A 20,750-nucleotide genomic window follows, 5' to 3' on the forward strand; every position below is an offset into this window, starting at 1 on the left:
GTGCAAGAAGTAGTCTGGTTGAGAAGGTTTCTGAAGCATATGAAAATTGCTGAGGATAGTGGGAGTCCAGTAACTGTCTACTGTGACAGTCAAGCTGCAATAGCTTTTTCTAAGAATCCCAAATATCATAGCAAAGGCAAGCATATAGAAATTAAATATAATTTTGTAAGAGATATTGTGGCTAAAAGAAAAGTCATTCTTGAGTATGTCCCTACACATATTATGCTTGTAGATCCTTTTACTAAGCCAATGACAAAAGAGTCATTTAAAGAACATGTAAAGTCTTTGGGACTTCGTAGAATGTAACAATATTGAAATAATAATAAGACATTGTGTTATGATTGTGTAATTTGCCATAATTTATTCAGTGTATATGTTGTATTTGTTACATTCATATAAGATCTTGGTGAGCATGTTGGCAGGTGGAGATTGGTCCACTCACATGTAACACCCAGCTACTTCATATAAATTTCTTTAAGAATAAGAGAAGATGGAACCAAGAAGAAAAGAAAAAAAAAAAAGAGTGGTCAAGGCTTGAACCTTGAACCTCTTAACAAGTAGCAAGAGGAAGTGTGGTTAGAAAAGAAAGGGAATTTGTGGTTAAAGGTAAGGAAACTAATGGGACACCTTTTCTTTCACCAAAAATAATGAGAGTGATGAAGAGAGAGCAAGAGAATGACAAGTTGTGTTCTTCCCCTTTCTTCCTTTTATTTAGAATAAATAGGAATAAAAAGGTAGGGGAAGAAAAGTTCATTCCTCCCTCTTCCTTTCATTTAGAATAAGAAGGAATAAGAGGGCAAGGGAAATTGGTTTTGTTCTCCTTCCTCCTTCTTCTTCCTCCACCGAAACTTCAAGCTTCCCCTCTCCCATTTTCAAATTCAAGCTAAGGGTTTTCTTCCTAGGAGAACTTCACAAAGGGAAGTCCTTAAAACCTACTTTCCCTTACAAGCAAGATAAGCAAAAAGGGAGTTCTAGAAGCAAAAGCTTTCTTCTTCTTCTTCTTCACCAAGGGTATTTTCTTAGTAAACCCAAGCAAGAGGATGTAAGTATCTCCCTCACCTGCAGTATAAGTAGTTTTCGAGTGTTTTTCCATGTCTTAATGTTGCTTAAAACCTAGGATTTGGTTTTGGTAGGTTTGGCCAAGACATGAAACAAGGGTTGAGGAGAGTTAAAAAAATGTTAACCATGCTTGTTATGTTTCCTCATGATGTGTAAGCTATTATGTGATAGAACTTCATGCTTAAAACCTAGGATTTGGTTTTGGTAGGTTCGGCCAAGACATGAGACAAGGGTTGAGGAGAGTTAAAAAATGTTAACCATGCTTGTTATGTTTCCTCATGATGTGTAAGCGATTATGTGATAGAACTTCATGCTTAAAACCTAGGATTTGGTTTTGGTAGGTTCGGCCAAGACATGAAACAAGGGTTGAGGAGAGTTAAAAAAATGTTAACCATGCTTGTTATGTTTCCTCATGATGTGTAAGCTATTATGGGATAGAGCTTCATGCTTAAAGATTTTTTTTATGGAACCTAAAACCATGCTTTAGAAGTTTCGGCCATGACTTGAAGTTAGGGTTAGAAACTCATCTATGCTTGCTAAAGGTCTTATTTGCTATGCCATGAATTCTATGATATTACTTTAGAGCTTCATGCTTAAAGATTCTTTTTAATGAAACCTAGAACCATGCTTTAGGGTTCGGCCAAGAAGAGAAAGTTTAGAACCTAAACTATGCTTGCTTATGATTCCTCATGATGTGTAATCCATTACATGATGTTAGTTAAAGTTTTCATACTTTATGTTGCTTAAAAACTTAGAGTCATGCTCCTTAGGGTTTCGACCAATAAGAAATAAAAGGGTTAGAGAAAGTTTAGAACCTAAACTATGCTTGCTTATGATTCCTCATAATGTGTAATCCATTATATGATGTTAGTTAAAGTTTCATGCTTTATGTTGCTTAAAAACTTAGAGCCATGCTCCTTAGGGTTTCGGCCAATAAGAAATAAAAGGGTTAGAGAAAGTTTAGAACCTAAACTATGCTTGCTTATGATTCCTCATGATGTGTAATCCATTATATAATGTTAGTTAAAGTTTTCATGCTTTATGTTGCTTGAAAAACTTAGAGCCATGCTCCTTAGGGTTTCGGCCAATAAGAAATAAAAGTGTTAGAGAAAGTTTAAAACCTAAACTATGCTTGTTTATGACTCCTCATGGTGTGTAATCCATTATATGATGCTAGTTTAAGGTTTCCATACTTTATGTTGCTTAAAACCTAGGACTATACCTTTTGTAAGTTTCGGCCAAGAAGGAAATGAAATGAATTAGGGAAGTTTAACTCCAACTAGAATTGTTATGCTTTCTCCTATGATATACTATGTGTTATGTGATGCTAGTAGGATGCTTTCCTTGTTTAAAGTTGCTTAAGATTTAAGATCATGTCCCATGCAAGTTTCGGCCAAGATATGAGTTAGAGTTTGTAGAAAGATCAAAACCCCAACTATGCATGATACTGACTCTTCATGATATGCTATGTGATATGTGAAATTTTATGTCACCATGTTATGCTTATGCAAGGCTTATGTATGATGAAATGCCTAAGAGATGCTTCCCTATAAGTCGGGACTAAGAGCATTCTTCATGATATGACAAGAAACATGATATGTTATTTTACTTTTGTATGGCTTATACCGGACCCTAAGAATGGTCCATGGGATGAGTTCCTAAGTTGCCCCTAGGTTGAAGCACGGGCCTAGTTTTTAGTAGGTTCGAGATTAGCTACCTCGGATTTATTTAGGATGCACGCAATTCATGTATGTGGTACAAAGTCGGGCCCTCATGTTGAGATTTATGTTTAAGTACCTATATGATATACATTTTCAAAAGAACATCTTGCATATATTTATTTCATGCTATATGATCATTATGCTTTATGTTTATGCTCTCTTGAGATATGTCTATGATACCTAGATGAACATGCTACTATCTTATGTTTATGTTCTCTTGAGATATGTCTACTATCTTATGTTTATGCTCTCTTGAGATATGTCTATGATACCTCGATGAACATGCTATTATCTTATGTTTATGCTCTCATATGCTATGTTTATGATTTTGCCCAAATGAGTATGACACTACTTTATGCTAGCATGAAATGTTAAATTTAGATGTTAGTTAAATGAACATATCACTACTCCATGATTTATGATTTTTGTGAGTAGGAAAGGATCTTACTAACCCTATGTGCTTATAGTTTTTAATTTCCTTGTACTGTAGAAAAGGATAAAGAATGGCTAAACTAAGGGGAGCAGCAGGGAGGGTAAAGATGTGTGTGGTGGTGGCATGGTAGAAGAGATCTGTGTTTTGTGCTTCAAGACTTATATATGTTTTAAGCTTTTGCATATGAACTATTTCTTTTCTTGCTACTTTTGATGATATTAACTTGAACTTGTTGGGATGGTTTATACTTAAGGTGAACTTATACTTGTTTCCATGAAATCTTGAAATGTTAAGTACTTATTTAATTAGAGAATTGTTAGTTATCATGAACTCTAGAGAACAAGATCCATGTTTTGTTTCCCTCTTAATTAGTACGCTTTATGCTTTAGCTAAACAAGCATGTATCATGTTTCAAGTAATAGATAGTAAATGAATTTTATGTGCATGAATGCTGGCATGTTCACATGGTTTTATATATGATTAAGTTTTGAATAAATAAATTTTTCTTCCACTGCAATGATTGCATATGCATGTATGTATGTTTGCGTAGCGCTGCCCTTGTTATCAGTAAGGGGAAGGGCGGGCGTTACATGGACAATCATATATGTTTGTTATGTACAAATAGGGATAATATCGTTACTTATGGAATAGCTTATGTAGTTGAAATTAGAGACAGATCCATAAGTTGAGGTCGCCTTGATAATTGTATCAAGATGAGATCATTTATGTGTTAATAATGATCGAAGTAAATGAACCCACCATTTACTGAACCTGTTGAAAGCCAGATTAGAATTCATATATTGAATTCAGGATTAGACATTAGGTATGTCTAGATCAAAATCTGTACGATGTTAAATTTGAAGACAACATGCACTCTTTTTAGTAAAGAGAATAACATCGTAGCATGTGATTCATACCACATGTGCTATTGCGACAATAAAGGTAGTAGGAGAATGAATCCCTGTTTCTCTACTATGTGAGACCTTTGAGATTATATGTTAATCTCAATTTTTTGCCTTAGTGACTATTTAGCTGTTTACTTGAAGTTTTAATCAGTGTCTGCTACTTTAGCGTGTATCCTATGGCTATGAATGATTCGGTCTATGGAGCATAACTAGGAAAGCGACTGATTGAAATTAATAGATTCTAGTTAAAAATGAAGATTAAATATATTTACATCTTTTGTTGTTATTCACTGGTCGACCCATTTCTGTTATGTATAGAAATGAATGTAAATATTGGATATGGAACATGCTCTTGACATAATAGTCATTATAAGGGATTAGAGATGTTCATATCGATGTAAATAAAAATTATTTAATCTGGGTAAATAGTAAGACATGGATATCTCTAAGATAATGGTTGTGTGTCACTTGAAGATTGGATGGATCCTGGATAAAGATTATGTGCCACTAGGCAAGTGGCTATGTGCCATAAAAAGTGTGTCTCTAATTTATTTGAGCAGCTAAGTAAAATGTAATAACTTTATTAGCATTGATTGCTCAAAGAGTGGCTAAGTCAAGGTGTAACAATCTTCTTAGCAACTGTCGCTCAGTGTGTTTGCTGTCGTACGAACCATTTTCTCTGAGTATGGATTGGATGTTCTCATATGGTCTATGTGACCAAACTCTCTAATAGTCTATGTGACTTATTAAGTCTTTGTGACTTACCTGAATGAACTAGTCTTAGTGACTTACCTTGGACGAGTGGGAGATGTTGGAAATGGAGATAGTGGGGATGTGCGTCCAAGGATCATTAGTGGGTTGGAGATGAGAGTAAGCGAGGAGAATATTCAAGGCGGTGGGATTTGGTTTGTGGAATTGCGGAGGACTTTCCGATCCTGTGATCGCTCTTTCGACAGCGAGTTTCGCCATTGCCGATTGCGGATCTGTGGAAGATCATTGTAAGTTTTTACCGCTTTAATTTAATTCCTTTTTTCATGCATTTAAAATTTTCTACATAAACATTGTGTGCATAGTTGGAAAGATGAGGAGGAAGAAGAAAGAAAAGAGTGTATTCGTCCGATTTTGATAGACAAGAAATGAGAGAAAAATTCATCCGCAGACGTCGACGAATTATAAATCCATGCTTTTTTAAATTTTGTATTAAATAAGCAAGGAAAAATGTCTTGACTCTGTATGATTTTTTTTTTCCCTTCATAGTCTTTAAGAGTAAATACTATAAGTCCTAAGTAGCAAGCAAGCTCCCAAGTGGTTGATCTGCTTTGGTCTTTTTATAGTTTTTGTTAATTGTTTTTTAAGCTAGTACAAGTATTCAATTTTTTAGACTGACTATCTTAAAATTGATCAGTCTGACCCCATAATAAATCTAGAACTATTTGTAACGGATGGTTCAGTAACCTAATATCTTAAATTTATTATTCTATTAGAGGAAAATATCATATAATATATTATAGTTGAAAATTGAATCATGAGTACTTGAAAGATTACATGGGTGCCTTGTTGTTCCACCATAATCCTGAGGGAATAATGTTTTTAATAGTTAAAGAGAAATATACCAAGATCGATTAGGAAAGGGAATGATGCTCTAATGTCAAGGTTGAAATACATGAGTACTTGGGATATTGCATCGGTACCCTGCACTACACCCTATCAGACATGGATGTTGGATGCTAGGCAAACAAACATGGTGAAAGTCCTAGCGGGCATGAGATGTTGGATATTAGGCAAAGAAAGTTCTAGAAACATCCTAACAAGGAAGTGATGAGACTCTCGGCAAGGAATACCCAGAGTAGTGAGACTTGAAGCAAGGAAGATCCAAAGCAGTGCGAGACTCTAGGCACAGAAGATCAGTTGGCATGACGCCTTGTAACATCAATTATGCTTCTAATTTTAGACGTTCAAGATCAAATAACCTTAAGATAAGTATAGTTTCGGAGCCAGGCAGACTTAAACTGTAGGAGAGATTAGGTATGGTGCCTTAGTCGACTAGTACTAAGATAAGATTTGACCATTGCACAAGGATAATGTAGAATTGAATTCCAACAAGTTCAAATTCGTGGTATGGGAACTGGATCGATACTATGAATGATTGTTGAGGTTGTGATTTGCATGCAGTTAAGTGTTGTACATGTACACTTGATTGATAAAAACCACAATGTGCTTGAATTTATGGTTTGACATAGAATGGAACAAAAGCTTGAACAATTAAGTAACGAATTTCAATATTACGCATAAGCTTAAACAGTCAACTGAGGGAATCGATTGATGAAATTCAATATAGAATAGAAGCTTAATTAAACAATCAACTAAGGAAGTCAATTAATGAATTTTAGAGTGGAACAAACCTTGAATAGTTAATTAGTGAAGGTGATAATGAATTATAGAGTCGATTGTTAGAATAAATAGTTGATTGATGATTGAATTAAAATAATCTTGGTGATCCTGAAGATTAAGATATACTATATATCAACTTGATTGGAGGACAACAAAGTGATTAGTTGACTGAGGAAACATGGACAATCAATTGATGAAAAAGTCTATAAAAGAAGAAGTTGCACTTGTATTGTATGACACATACAACAACAATTATTATGATATATGTAAAAAAAGCACAACGATTCTGCTACTTTGATTGAGAAATTTTGTAAAACGGTCTTGTTCTACAAGCTGTTGTATTCTGTTGGATCAAATCGTATGATGTATCTTTTCTTTTCAAATTTAAAAGCAAAGTACATAACGGAGAAAGGAAGTACCCAACTAGACTTCTGCCGGTTGTCCGCATACCTAGCTAGACTTCGTACTAGCTATTTGGTCCCGCATACCTAGCTAGATTTTAGTCAGATGTTTGGTTCTCAAGATTCGTCAATTCCTGCATGCTTGGTAAAACACTTAGATCACAAAGGCACCTAACTTAATTCACTTGTCATTCATCAAAACCTGAGTTAGCCCGTTAGTATAAATTGTACCAACAATTTCTCTCTTTTTGATGAAATGACAACTTAGGTTAAAGTTAGGAAAATATATGCAAAAATAAAATAGTAATAGCATGACTCAAGAGAATAAAAGTGTTGAGCAATTGTAATTTCTATTTTCTCTTGGTTATTTTAGGGTTAATATTGTCAAGATTAATTTATCTTTTTCTTATAGTCCTTACCCTTCCCTTTTGACATTCATTAAAAAAATATGTAGAGGAATTAAAAAAAATGTAGATTAGCATTGGAGGTAGGTATGAAAAAAATTGACAAGGAATGTAGTATATTTGAGACTTAGAGAGAGGTTTTGAATAAAAAGTACTAAGTCAAGAGATTGGAAGTCAAAAATATTTTTTCTAATAATATTTTTTTGAGTAAAGGTAAATTTAAAATTTTCAAAATAGTAGGTTACAAAGTACTTTTTAAAGTAATTTCAAAAAAAATTTAAAGAGATTACTAAGTAAAAAAATTTCCAAGAATATGAAGAAAATTTCTAAAATAATTTTTAAAGTGATAAAATAATTTTCAAAGTATTTTTCAAAATATTTTTGCAAAATTTTCAAATAAACAACCAAAGAAGTTGTTTTCAGAGTAATTACCAAAAATTTTGCAAATGGTTTTAAATGTTTGAAGATGAAATTGTGCATAAACATTCAAGGTAATTCTTAAGTGTTGCAAAGCAGTTTTCAAGATTTCATTTTTAGTGCAACTTTTGAAAGTGAATTTTTCAAAACAACTTTAAAAAATTTTCAAACTATTTAAGTAAATTCATTTTGAAAATAGAATATATTTTTTTTAAAAAAAATCAAGAAGAGGAAAAATTTTATGATGAGAAAAAAAATTTTGAAAGTATTTTTCACAATATTCTTCCCCTGAACCTGATATTATTTAAGGAACATATTCATCTAGAAATTGTCTTTAAATGTTTAACCATTAGTTACTAACTGATTATCAGAAGATAGCAATATTCACTTGGTTAGTCAAGTTAAGTTCATATATCTAGTTAATATTTGACTAAGACAGATTACTTAACTTGATCACTGTAATTTGATATTTCTCATCCAGACTTGCGTTGATGCACGAATATAAGCATCTTAAGTCTAGGCAATGGGCCTATGCATCTCATGCTGTTCTATGTTTGTGAATACACAATTAAGGGAAACCTAGTGTGTTTGTGAGATATTCAAGTCCTAGATCTATAGGATCATGCTTTCTATGAATTTGATCTAGACTAAGGGTAAAATTATTATTATTTTAAATCTAAGGAATTGAGAAATTTTTTAGAAAGTAAGAAATTTCCCTAGAATTCTTAAATTATTTGGAAAATGTTTTGAAAATAGCCGGCCTAGTCTATGAGACATAATCCTAGATTACCCAAATAAGATGACAAAAAGTGGACAACTATATAGATCCAGTCACTCAAGTATACAAAGTATGATAGTGTACTAAGATTATCAAGTTTGGTCCTCATCAGCTGGAGGGGGTGGAGACTACACAGGTATTCGTAAGGCTTGTAAAATCTACTCAAGTCTGGTGGTCATCTCCTCTCAAAGTGAGGAGAATCTAGTGGTCATCTCTACTCTGAATTCATCCGAGACTGACTACCAGAGCTGTGCGGAAGACTCCTCAAGACGTGCTAGTCGGTCCTCAACAAATAGTGAGGTCGAGGGCTGGGTCAAGGTCGAGGGCTGGGTCAGAGTCAGAGGCTGTCCAAAGAGCTCCTCGGCAGTGAATGTCAGTAACTCCTCTCCCTCTGTCGGAATGATACATGGGAAATTGTCCTCGGCCTCGCCTGGTATCTCTGGATATAGTCCCACTCTCCATGTTAGTCCCCCCCAGTAGTAACCTCTATATGCACTAGTACAAGCTGTCGCTAACCAATCTCGTCATATACGCTAAGTGGAGTGGATGTACACTGTGTCATATCTACCTCTATGATCGAGAATATGTATGTCAAAATGTGACAATAGGCATATGAACCTGACACATGATGACGAGACTGGATGCATGAATGACATTATAAAATATGTGTAATGTGATGTCAATGTCAAGACGCTGACAAAGTGCATATAGGAAGGTGTGAGAGGGTCACGTCATCGTAATATCGCCAAATATGATCGACAAAATGCATGTGGTTAGGACTCGAAACAGGACATAGTCTTGGACCCTAAGGGAGAGTGACCCAAAATCAATTACAATAGGTAGTCTCTCCTCCCCCAAAAAATATATTTAGATAGTATCTAATGTAAAATAGACTCTAACTCCTGAGTCCTGAGTCTTAAGATATCATATAATAGAGTGGGGGGGGAGAAGTGAAAGTCCTTCCCACCAACTCTAATAGAATAAATCTGGTCATCAATCTTAACAAGATTGTTGTAAAACTGTGCACATAAGTCTAGATTTACTACATGGCAACAGTAAACTAGCCTATCTAACTGGTAGTAATCAATAATCTCTATGATAGGTGCACAATATCTAGTGAAGAAAGACCTACTCAAAAACTTAGATTTTAGTGCCACATATGTATGCTGTAAAAAATCTAACCTAAGTAGTTCAATGGGGAATCTAGAATCAGTAGATGGGGTATTGCTAGATCTAGGATTAACATGTCATTTCTTAAAATAATTTAAATAGATGCAAAACATTCATATAACAACAAATAAATAACCAAGGAATTATGTAGTTAAGTTAGGATGTACCGAGGAGACATTGTTGAGGTTTTAGAGGGGAAAAGACGAAGAAGTAGTGGATATTGGCTGTGGAAGGTGCCTTCTTGCTGCCAAAATTATAAACAGAGTGTTGCTCTGTTCACTGGAAAAAATGGAATTGAAGGTGCCTTTAGCCTTATCGAAGGCACCTTCAAGGTGTTGTGGAAGACACCTTTAACCGACTGAAGGTGTCTTTAGTTGGGTGGGTTGGAAATATCCCGCCCTTGCGAGGGCACGTCCGATTGACTTGGAGACGCCTTCGGTGGCACAATTTTTTTAATTTAATTTTATCTTTAATATTATTTTTAGTTTAATTCTCAATTTAAGTTTAAATTTAATTTTTAATTTTAATTTCAATTTAAGTTTAAATTTAATTTTTAATTTTAATTTCAATTTAATTCTAATTTTAGTTTTAATTTTAATTTAAGTTTTAAATTTAATTTAATTTAAGTTTTAAATTTAATTTAAGTTTTTAATTTAATTTAGTTTTAATTTTAATTTAATTTTTAAGTTTTAATTTTTTATTTAAGTTTTAATTTTAATTTTTTAATTTTAATTTTTTAATTTTAATTTTTAGTTTAATTTTAATTCTTAATTTAGATCGTTAATCATCTCACCCGATTTACATTTTCAATTCGGGAACCCGATAGTTTTGTAAGATGAGTTAACTTGAATTTTAGGGTTGGATTTAACTTTGTGTTAGATTCAAGGTTATCTTTGGATTCAATAAATAGACATTTTTGGGATAAACTTCTAAGCTATGGTAAATCACCTGGACATTATTAGAGTAATCACGCCTTTGAAAATTTTTAAATAGTCCTATCCACTAAACTTAATACAAAACTCTAACGTAACTAGTTAGGATTCATAAGAGGTAGTTTCAGTTAATTCCATTAAGCCAAATGCACTAGGTTAATGTTAGCAATTCGAGCCGCAAAAACCACTTTTTACATTGCGGAAACCCCGAATTCTAGCCACGGATCCGTGCGAAGATATATTTAAAATTAAATCATGTACATGTTTCTACCCTAGATCTACCTTAGATCTACATGAAAAGAGAGTTACCCTTGTAGCGAAGTCCTTCACTTATCCCGCTCGTCCAAGAGTTGCTGGATCTTGTAGGGTGTCAAGTGTACACCCCTCTATATGTATCCGCACGGACAAAAGGTGGAGAAAAACCACTTAGAGTGTGCTAGCACTCTTGGTGGTCACGACAATGGAGGATGAGAGGGAGAGGAGAGAAGAGAGGAGGAAGAAGATGCCTCTTGAATGAGTACACAAAATGTAACTCACATCACTAATGTGGCCGGCCACATTTAGAGGTTCTTATACCTCCATGTAATACCAAGAGTCATGACTCTTGGTCTCCCTCATGAGGTGACACACAATGATGTGACCTTGATGATGTGGAACACCATCATTGGCCGGCCCTATGCCAAGTCACAATGAGGTGGCAATTGGTCAAGTCAAACTTAACCCTTCATCTTCCCTCTCAAGTCAAGTCAAACTTGACCCATTTATCTCCCATGGTTGATCAAATCTAACCATTGATTCAAGTCAATTTGATTTAGTGAATCTCTATCCGTTAAATTAAATTGATTCAATGAGTCATAATCTAAATTGGACTCATTGGACACATGAATCAAATTGAGTCCAACTCAATTAGTCTAATTTGGATTACTCTTAATCCAATTTGGTTCATCACATGAACCTAATCCTCTTGGTTCATCATATGAATATATTCTCCATCTAATTACCCTTTGTGTGTGACCCTATTGGTTATTGTAATGTTGATAATGCTCCTAAACTGATTTAGAAGCATAAGTAATGAGCGGTATCTAGCAACACATCATTACTACCCAAGTTACAAGAATGTTGAGATCCAACATCACCTTTGTGACTACTAATTGTGACTTTCACAATATATGATAATGTCCTTCTATCCTTGACATCTAGATTGATCAATTGAGGCATAGATCATGTCATCCTCTAATCAATCTATATCTTGAACTCCAAGTAGATTCACTCTAAACAAATGAGCTCAATATCTCATATTGACTTATTTGGATATGGCCATGCACTTAGTGGTCTCACTCTATCAAGAATCATGATGTCACTCCCGTCATATAGGAGGGATAGATCTCATCTACATCACTCACATCCCTCCACATAATTTGTTACACACCCAGTAATCGCCTTTATAGTCCACCCAATTACGGGTGACGTTTGACGAAGCCAAAGCATGCAACTCCTTATGTAGGGAACCATGGTGACTTCAGGTCCAAGGACTCATAGTCATACTAATAGTCATATGAGAAAGTATATGACACTCATATAACGATCTATGATATTTTCTCATGACGGGTTATTCAGTATACATTCTCCAATGCATACCCATGTGTCAACTTGATATCTCTATATCCGTAACTTGTGAGATCAAGTCATCGAGTTGACCTACATGCTAGTCTCATCGCATTAACATTATCCCTGAATGTTAATACTTGACTAGGAATGATTAAGAGTAGTGTTCTCTATATTATCTCACTATCAATTCAACCAATCGATTGATATAGATAAGAACCAAGGACGCTATTATACTTAGTTATTTGACACCAATACAAGTAATTATAATAACCATAAAGAAATGTCTTTATAAATATATACGAATATGATACATCGAGTCCATACAACAATCATCATATGATTGACTCTAGGGCTGTAACTAACAGTTAAAGGCATATCTTCTTAGACATGTATAGACAGAGTTTTTCTAACCTACTATCATCCAAAACTTTACCAGTACTGTTTATCAAGTTAAACTTTTGTCCCTTTTTAGACTAGTCCTAACTACCCTCTTGGGTAAGTTATTGATTTTAGAGGTGTCAGCTAGCCTAGAGCCTCCCCCTGAATTATTGGATTTGGGTTTTAGGTTTTGGGTTTATGTCAATTTACTTTATAGTTATAATGAACTTAGTTATAGTTTGAGTTTAGATTAATTTTATTTTTAGTTAATTTAGGTTTAGTTAACCTTGGTTGACTTTAGCTTGGAGGGGTTAGTTTTTGAGATTAGGGTTGACTTATTTAGTTTATTTATTTTTAGATGGTGTATTTTGTTTTTAGGTATGTAGTATTGTTTGATTCCTACTTGTGTGGTTAGGCAAGCTTTCAGAACCCAGTCTTGGTTTGATTTTTATTTTGATTGACTAGAGTTATAAAGGTTTTGTTAGTTGAGCTGGACTTGTATCTGAGTCCGAACTTATTGTAGATAGCTCTTTGTGATCCAAGTATCATATCAAGGTACTTAGATCTAGTTGTAAATTTTTCTAATAGTTCTTTTAGTTCAAGTATTTTACTTTTCAATCTAAAATTGTCCTCCTTAAGTTTTACAACTTGAGTCAGGATTTCAGATTGAATCCGCTCAAATGTTGAGATAGATTTTAGTTGATCATTAAGTATTTTATTTTCTATACTTAGTTCATTTATTTTATTTTCAGACATAGTTAATTTTTTTATCTAAACATACAATGATTTTAAATTTTTTTTTACTAAGAGTAGGCTGTACCTCATCAGAACCTTTGGAAATGAGTGCGGACTTATGGCTTAATTTGGGCTCGGACCCATCTTCCTATTCACTTTTTGATTTTGGTTCGTAAGCCATCAGTGCGAGAGAGTTGGTGTGCTTCGGTTCATCGTTGTCTGATTCCTCTGTGGATGATTCGCCCCAAGTCTCCTTGAGGGCTTTCTTCTATTGGGGTTGCAAGGTTGCAAACATAGTCCCATCACATTGAAAACACATAGGAAAGATCATGAGTTTATAAAGAGAAAGATATCTCCATTGGAATGAGGCATTTTGGGTAGAGCCCAAGAGCAAAACCATAAGGGCTTAGGCCCAAGTGGATAATATCATGTCATTGTGGAGATATCTAAATTCTTTTCGATCCTACAATTGATATCAGAGCCCAGACTGCCAGAAGGTTTAACCGCCAACTGTGCATAAGAGTTATGATATGATTAAGCCATATGGGTACAAATATTGACCTCGAACAAAGAAAGTGGGGGCTCCTATATTCAGATCAAGAGGACCAGACATCAGGCAGGATGTCCTAGTTGCGGCTAGGCAAGGAAGTCCTAGTAGGTCGGGTGGATCGAGGAGCAGGAAGACCTGGTGGGTCGAGGATCAGACGTGGAAAGCCTGTGGTCCTTTGTTTAAGGGGAGATTGTTGGGGTTGCAAGGTTGCAAACATAGTCCCACATTGAAAACACATGGGAAAGATAACGCTCTCCAAATCTGGATCAGTCTTACGGAGCCTATAAAAAGGAGCCTCGGGAAACAACCTGATCATCAATCTCGTACAGAACAACCAGTGCTTTTGAGCGCTCTCCGAATGCTTCCACCATGCGCTGCTACTCCGACAACTGACGACCTCATTTCTTCAATTCTTGTGCATTGTCGGTATTATTTTTTTATTCAACATTTGTACTCGTTAATTGTAAAAGAATTTCGGATTGATAGTGATTGCCCACCGAAAGCGATCTTCGATCACGGGCCTTGGAGGCTCCGAACCAAGTAAATACCTTGGTCTTCTATGTGTGTTTGTTTATTTCCGCTGTGTTTGATCATTTTACGAATACGAAACATGTGAAAGCCACGAGCGCTATTCACCCCCTCCCCCCCCCTCTAGCGTGATCTCAATCCAACATCTTCTTCTTGAGATTTAGGCAGTCGTTCTTGTAAAGCCCCTTCTTATTGCATCCAAAGCATGTAATGTGTGTCTTGTTGTTGGGAGTAGATTTGATCTTTTGTAGATCCATTTTAGTGAAGTTCTTTTTTCTCCTAGTGAACATCTTCCTTACCAAGTTCACTAGGTGCTCTTTATTGTCTGAGTCTGGGTTAGACTCATCTTCTGGTTCTGGTTTAGATCTGGATTTATCTTTTGACGATCTTGCAACAAGAGCAATACCTTTCTTGGGTTTAGTGTTAGTCTGTTTGTGCAGTTCTAATTCATAAAAAAGGTTCATCTAACTTTAATTTAGATAAATTCCTAGAAATTTTGTAGTTATCCACAATGGGTGCCCACATTGCATTTCAAGGAAATGCGTTTAGAGCATACTTGATTAGATCTCAGTTCTCCATCTAATGTTTGATTGCGTAGAGCCCATTGAGGATGTCTTTTACTGGTGGATTCTCCTTGCATTTTAATGTTAAATAATTTATGTAAAAGTAAGTCTCTTTTTATTATTTTTGCGTCGTTGGTTCCTTCACGTAGTTCTATGAACTTGTCCTATAGATCCTTTGCGTTGTCGTGTGGGCTGACGCGGTTCAGCTCCTCCTTTGTTAATCTACACTAGATTGTGTTGAGGGCCTTGAAGTCGACCTGGGCCTTCTTCTTCATCTCTAAATTTTAATTTTTTTGGTCTATTAGAATTTCGGTGTTGTCGACGGGTGCCTTGTATCTTTTGGTGATGCTGAATCATTGGTTAATGTCAGTTTTTAGGTACACCTCCATCCTCTTCTTCCAATATGAAAAATCATCTCCGTTGAAAAGTCATGGATGAAAGGTGATGTATCATTCATTTTGGGCCATTTAGAACTGAAATAGAAAACTAGAAGAAGGTACCAAGACTTGGTCTTGGATTAACAAAGTTTTAAGAAAGAGATATTGAGGAACTCGATTAGTGTTGCACCAACTTCAAGTAAAAACCGAACAAGAAGGAATCATTTGAAGAGATAAACTTTTACCAATTTAAATGAAATGCAAAAGATTGAAATCCAAAACTGAAACAATTTTCCCTTGGCTTGATTAGTGGTTGCACCAATTCAGACCAGAACCTACTCTGATATCACTTGTTGGATCGAGTCGCATATGAGAGGGGGGGTGAATCATGTGATTTTGAAAAACTTATCTTTTCTTTTCAAATTTAAAAGTAAAGTATGCAGTGGAGAAAGGAAGTTAGAAAGTGAAGTAAAAGTACAAGCAAACAAATATGCAAACTCGATTGATTTACTTGATTCGGAGCCTTCGATGACTCCTATTCCAAGACCTAGGTTCCGCAAACCTAACGATAGATAATTCACTAAAATACCTTTTTGGTACCTCTGAAAAAGGGAATCGAATACACGGAAAGACAGAACATGTACAACACACTGTACTTGTCCTTTTGCAAATAATTAAGTACACAAATTATAAGTTCGTTACCCAACACCTTCGAAGATTGTCAGCTTAGGCTCAGTGTCAGTAAGATCCTCGATAGTAGTTGAGCACAACAATGTCGTAGCATAGTCATAGCAGGAAACAAGAGTAGTCAGAAACTTAAATGGACGCGTAGAAGCTTGTATGGGAGTTGTTGTAGAAGCTTAGGTCGAGATGCCCTCATAAAGACTGTGGAAGGCGGCTTCAATGATCTTGAAGGTGCCTCCAACTAACAAATTTAATCTCGAATAAATTGGCCCTTATCCATGAAAGGTCTGATTCTTATCCTACAAAAAGCGCCTTCCACTACTTGAAGGGACCTTCCATCCCCTGGAAGGCACCTCGGGTACTATTCACCTGAGGCTTTTTGTGCTCTTCTTTGCCTACAAACATGTTAGTCCCATAGACTAAATAATAACCTGTAAGACAAGTGTTAGCATAATGATACCGAGTAGTAATTAGACCTTGTCTCTCTTGAGACCAGGATTTAGTCAAGGTCTTAGTTTAGGGATCCAAAATAGACCTAAACTGGACCAACGCCTACTGTTCCATAATCGAAACGTGTCCTCACTGAGTCACTTTCCTCTAATGATTTACCTTCACTTATCAATTTATAGTTGGTTGACTAGCCTTATGGTCTATTAGGTCTTTATGCTAGTTGTCAGGTCTATAGACCCAATTAGACTTCTGTCGATTGTCTACCAGACTTCTTGCCAGATATTAGGTCGGCCCGTTGACCTATCTAGACTTTGCACTAGCTATCCGACCCCACGGACCTAGTTGTATTTTAGCTTGGTGTCTGGTCCTCCAGACTCATCAATTCCTCAATTTTTTTATAGGGAAATTAAAACAGAACAGAATTCCAGTGCCTTCAAGTGGTATTAGAGCAAGGTTTCTGGCTCTGTATGATAGGTTTTCGGTTAAACTATACACTGCTCGTATATAAATTTAGGCAGAATAACAGTAGGATGTGCTAGAAAGATTAACTTTGTGGTTGCAGGCGTCCTAAGTCCAACTATTATGGCTTTGTGTGTTTTATGTGTAACTTGAACCCTCGGGCATGTCGAGGTTGTGATGTGTGTGCATGATTGTAATAATTAAATACAGTCGGTTGCTGTATTATTTTTTACATTCTATTCGATCTAGATTACATGTAAATTCCTTTGTGGAATATAGGATCGATAAATGTAAATTTTTTATTTTTTTGGCAGCTTGTATCCTTGCTATTCATGGTGCTATTTTGAGAACCAGAGGCGCGGCGAAGAAGGAAGCAAGATAGACGCGACGACTTGATCTATTGGCGCCATATAGGAGGACAGCGATGGATGAGGCCGTAATAGTTAAAAATTTTATTTCCATATTTATTGCTTTATATGCTGTTTTATGTGCAGTGATGCTGTGTTTATGTGCTGTGATGTGTATGCATGTTAAAATTCCTCAATTTAAATAACCTAGTAGGAGAGGGATTATTTAAATAAATTCCATGATCTCCATTACTGGTTTGTAAGTGATGCATTCAAACTTGCGCGTTGGCTTTAAGTGCCGCCTTCCTCCATATCGGATGAGTTTGTTTGCAGATCACTAGATCAAACTTCATCTATGGATGATTATAGGAAATTATTTAGGTATGTATGATCTTCTCCATCTGAAGGGGCACAATCCTAATTAATGGACTAAGTATCAAGTAATGGTATATACTTAGACGCATTTAATAGTATCCTCCCCATCGAAGTCACTGCTATTATTTATGTGACTGAAGATGAACTAACTATTAATTTTATTTGTCATAAAGTTAGGTTGACAAGATAATAAAATTACTGGGTAAAACCTCCTCTTACAAATGTTTGAATTAATATACGTCCACACTATCATGGCATATGAAATTCACGGTGTTGGTGAATTTAAATTATATTGTTTGAGGAATCAATATTATTTTAAATTCTAAAATTTTGACCAAATATTTTATTTTGTGATTTTTAGGATTTCAAAATGACTTTCAATCCTCTTGCTATTATTTTAAAAGAAAATAAACTTTCTGGTCCAAATTATATGGATTGGAAATGAAACTTGGACATTGTCTTAACGGCTGAAAAATATAAGTTCGTACTTCTTAAGGTCTGTCCTAGCATGCCCGATAAGGATTCTAGTGAAGAGGAGATAGAGAGACATAGGAAATGAGTCAAGGCAGATGAGATGACGTGGTGTTACATTTTGGTTTCTATGTCAAATGTTCTGCAACATCAGTATCAGACCCTACCCACTACCTATGACATGATGCTCAATCTCAAGGAACTCTTCAAACACCAGAATCGGGCTGCCAGGCAGGAGGCCATGAGAAACTTAATGACGACCACCATGACTAAGGAGACACCCGTAAGGGATCATATCCTCAAGATGATGGGTCATTTGAATGAGATGGAAGTCCTTGGAGCTGAAATCGATAGGGAAACCCAGGTCGATATCATTCTCCAAACGCTGCCCAAAAGTTTTGAGTAGTTCCGCCTGAATTACAACATGAACAAAAGGGTTTATTCGTTGGCAGAACTTCTGACAGAACTCCAAGCGGCAGAAGGGCTATTTCGTCAAAGTTCTCAAGTTCACATTGTTAAAAATGTTTTTGCCTCTAAGCCGAAAGGCGGAAAGAAGAAGAAAAAATAAGTTGGTTCGGCAAACAAAGTGATTCGACCTCAAGGGACTGGGCCGCAGGCAGGTGTGAAAAAGCTGAAGGGCAAGTGCTTCACATGCAAGCAGTCTGGACATTGGAAGGTGGACTGTCCTCGCAGAAAGGAGAAAAATAAAGGTATATCTTATTCATTAGTTGTTGAAACATGTTTCGCGGTGTTATCTATCGGTACATGGTGTGTAGATACGGGAGCCACTGATCATGTCTATAATTCATTGAAGGGGTTCTAGGAAACCAAACGACTACATGAAGGGGAGATCACCGTCTACATGGACAATCCTATGAAAGTGACGGTTGTTGCAGTGGGAGATGTTTATTTATCTTTTGATAGAAATAAAACTTTGATTTTGAAAAATTGGCATTACGTACCATGTTTTAGAAAGAACTTGATTTCAGTTTTTAAATTATTTATGGATGGATATTCTATTTCTTTTGATGACAAAGTGGTTGTCAAGAAAAATAGGGTGGTTATCTGTTCTGGTGCGTTGGTTGACAATTTGTATAATCTTAATCCAATAACTCCCATGATGCAACAAATGGAAATTAATAACACATCTTCTAATTCTAATAAGAGAAATCAACCTTCGAAAATGAACTAAACATATCTTTGGCATCTAAGGTTGGGTCAAATTAACTTGAGTAGGATTCAAAGGTTAATAGTTGATGGACCTTTGGGTTAATTAGTAGTGGAAAACTTTTCAACTTGCGAGTCTTACTTGGAAGGAAAAATGACCAAGAGGCCTTTTAAGGCAAAGGGGTATAGAGACAAAGAAGTGTTGGAATTGGTTCATTCTAATTTGTGTGGGCCTATGACTATCCAACCAAGAGGTGGTTTCGAATATTTTATCTCTTTTATAAACGACTATTCAAGATATGAGTACATTTACTTGATGCGTCATAAGTCTGAGTGCTTTAATAAGTTCAAAGAGTACAAGGCTGATGTGGAGAATCGTCATGGTAAAAGTATCAAGACACTACGGTCTGATCGTGGTGGAGAGTACCTCTTAGGAGAGTTTAGGAGTTACTTATCAGAGGCCAGGATTCAATCTCAATTGTCTGCGCCTGGTACACCCCAACAGAATGGTGTGGTGGAACTAAGGAATATGGCTCTTATGGAAATGGTTAGATCAATAATGAGTTATTCAGAATTATCAAATTCATTTTGGAGATATGCCCTGGAAACGACGGCGTACATTCTGAACTTGGTACCTTCTAAGTCAGTACCCTCTACTCCCACAGAATTGTCGAATGACCGTAAGCCTAGTTTGAAACACATTCAGATTTAGTGTAGTCCAGCACATGTGCTGAAGGGAGACACTGATAAGTTGGAATCACGTACAGAAGTTCGCTTGTTTGTGGGATATCCTAGAGGAATGAAAGGTGGTTTGTTTTATAGTCCTAAAGATCAGAAGGTCATTGTTAGCACCAATGCCTGATTTTTAGAAGAGGACTATGTAATGAACCACAAGCCCATGAGTAAAATTGTTCTTGAGGAAATAAGAGAGGACACTTTTACTTTAGTACCAACGGTACAAGATGAGATACTAAAAGTAACTACAACACGTGTCACAAATGATGTACAATTACAGGTAGTGCCTCGTCGTAGTGGGAGGGTTATTAGACAACCTGATAGATTGATGTTTTTGGGAGAGTCTTCGGACTTGATCCCTGATGAACATGAAGCTGATTCCTGGATATATGATGAAGCACTCTAAGATAAAGATGCAGCATCTTGGCAAAGTGCAATGAACTCTGAAATAGAATCTATGCATTCTAATCATGTCTGGGAGCTTGTAGAACCACCAAATGGTGTAAAAGTCATTGGATGTAAATGTGTCTACAAAAGGAAAAGAGGAACATACAGGAAGGTGGAAACCTTTAAAGCGAGGCTTATTGCGAAGGGGTATACTCAGAAAGAGGGAATCAATTATGAGGAAACTTTTTCATCGGTAGCCATGCTTAAGTCTATCCAGATTATTTTATCTATTGCTGCTCATATGGATTATGAGGTTTGGCAAATG

The sequence above is a fragment of the Zingiber officinale genome, chromosome 5B (assembly GCF_018446385.1).
Source record: "Zingiber officinale cultivar Zhangliang chromosome 5B, Zo_v1.1, whole genome shotgun sequence".
NCBI lineage: Eukaryota > Viridiplantae > Streptophyta > Magnoliopsida > Zingiberales > Zingiberaceae > Zingiber > Zingiber officinale.